Raw genomic sequence first — 2,445 nt, 5'->3', positions numbered from 1 at the left:
TTCCTTCCTGGAAAGGGCTGTCAGGGTTGGAAGGGGCTGCCCAGGGAGGGGAGTCCCCACCCCGGGCGGGGTTTCAGAACCGTGTGGCTGAGGTGCTCAGGGCCATGGGTCAGGGGTGGGATGAGCAGTGTGGGGTTAACGGGTGGACTGGGTGGGCTTGAAGAGCTTTTCCAACCTAAAGATTCTGTGATCTGTGACATCCATCAGCGCTTCATTTGGGGTACAATGATCCCAATTCCATACTGGTCTTTCCCCTGAGCAACTTCAAGAGTCCAGGCTGCACTCTGGCATGCAGAGAACATGCATTTTGAAGGAAAGCTGCTTTTTTAAGCAACTTCACTATATTACTTTTTTTTGTTCATGTACAGTAAATGATTTTCATCCCAGGAGTAGCAGGTCAAACCTCTGCCCTGGTCAGGAAAAGCAAAAACGGGATGTTTCTGCTGCCCAAGAGCTACGTAGCGCAGTGCTGCCCATTGATCCATGGGCTGTTGTGGTCAGTGGGCTCATCCTCCTCCTCTCTGGGGACCCCAGCTCGGTACCCAAGTGCTCAGCTTTCTAATCACTAGATGGAGCACGTGAGCTTCCACCAAGGGGAAGTCAGAGGGGCCCTTTGAGAAGATCCAACCCTGTCTGGTCAGCTCTGACTTAGTTTTTGCCTGCACAGCCCTGCCAAGGAGGTACCGGGACACAGGAGGGTGGTGGATCCCTCCTTTCCTGCAGCAGAGCCCCTTCCCAGTACGTTCAGGTGTTGGATGAGACGTAGGTGCACCCATCTCTGCTGTGAGCGCTGAGCTACCACCTTGGATAAACCTGCACTCCTAAATGCCATTCCCGAAAGCTCTTTGGAGCTCATCCCGCCTGCCTCCGACGCTGTAACCTATCCCCAGACCTTCCCTCGCTCCTGACGCTGCTCACAGCAATCCTCCCGGATGGCAGATCCCCAAGGCTTAAATTCCACCTCGACAGGCTGCAGCATGCCCAAGGCTACGGTGGAGTTGCATTTCCCAGTCCTCCCATCCAGCCCTGCTCCTGGCCAGCCTCGGGAGCTGCTCCGTGCAGGGGGAGGTAAGAAAGGGCTGCAACGGGGCAGCTTCAGGGTTAAAGCAAGCAGAGCAGGAAACGAAGGGCCCGCTGGGATTACACATGGAAGGAAACACGCACGCAGCCCCAGGCGAAGAGAGTGCGCAGTTGCACCGGGGACCCTTTGCCAGAGTGGGAATTACGTAGCTTTAGGATCTTGTATCCTAAAATTCTTTTGGGAGCAAGCCTTCCGTTGAAAGGAAGAGCCATCCCTTGAAAGGAAGAGCCACCCCGGCTACCTAAGGGCAAAGACTTGTGCAACAGGCTCGAAACGGCCCTTGATGCACTTTTAAGGAGCGGAACAGCATTTTAAGATCTGAGTAGCTGGGTTTTTCTTCCTCTTTATTTCTTAAGATACCTTGAAACTCTTTCATAGTGAGGTCAACGTTTGCCTTTTTCATTCTGAAAGAAAACAGATACATTGAGTAGTTCTCTTGTGAGCGATGAGCGGCCCGCACCGCTCACATCCTCAGCTTAAAAAAGGTTCGTTACTTCAGAGAAATGCTGAGAAATGCCAAAAAATTTGGCCGGGAGTGCTGGGCTGCGATGAGTGATGCGTCCTGCGGCAGCGAGGCGGAGAGATTTTGCCCATCCTTGGATTATGGTTGAGATTTTTGGTGAATTCATCACCCAGGGTGAAAACAGAGGGAGCCTGGGGGGAATGTGTGAGCTGATAACATCCTCTCGTATTCCTCCGGCCCAGCCCTGCGAGGGGACGCCCCTTGCCAACGTGGCATCCCGCAGACCTCCTTGGGGCCATCCGGGACCCGCTCTCCTGGCAGGATTTGGAGGTGCCATCGCCCCGGACAGCCAGCCGGAGGCACGCACCCTTCCAAAGCACGCACACCCCTTCGAGGGCTCCTTTCTCCTGTGACCAAGCCCAAGCCTCGGGACGAGGCGCACAAGGAAAAGGCCGTTTCCATGTCGTCGGAGGGATGTGACACGTTGTGAAGGCAGACGCAGGGACAGTCTTGTCGCAGAGGCTGTAGCCAGAGCTCGCCCTCCTGCGCTGGGCTGGTGCCCAGGGTCCCGGAGGCTCCCAGGCTGGGCAGGAGCTGGAGGTTTCCAGCCGGTGCTGCTCCAGGACCACTTGAACCAAGGCGGTGCTTCCCTTATCCCCCCTTTTTCTCTTTTTTTCACCCCCCGAAAGTTTCTCCTGGGTGCAAAACCAGGGTGCAGCTTCACTGCAACCACCCCTAACAAACTGGAGGTGGTGGTGGGGAGCTTCTTCTCCAAAACCAAAGCCGGCTTGTGCGGCAATCTGTGCCCTACACCCCCAATCCCAACCCATCCCATATAAAACCCCATGCACCCCCTTTCCCCAATGCACCCCTTTTTCCTTATGCAACAACACCCCCCCCC

This window comes from Eurypyga helias, unplaced genomic scaffold (genome assembly GCF_000690775.1).
Source record: "Eurypyga helias isolate BGI_N326 unplaced genomic scaffold, ASM69077v1 scaffold13469, whole genome shotgun sequence".
Classification (NCBI taxonomy): domain Eukaryota; kingdom Metazoa; phylum Chordata; class Aves; order Eurypygiformes; family Eurypygidae; genus Eurypyga; species Eurypyga helias.
The sequence above is the reverse complement of the archived record's forward strand: the minus strand, read 5'-3'. Positions refer to the sequence as shown.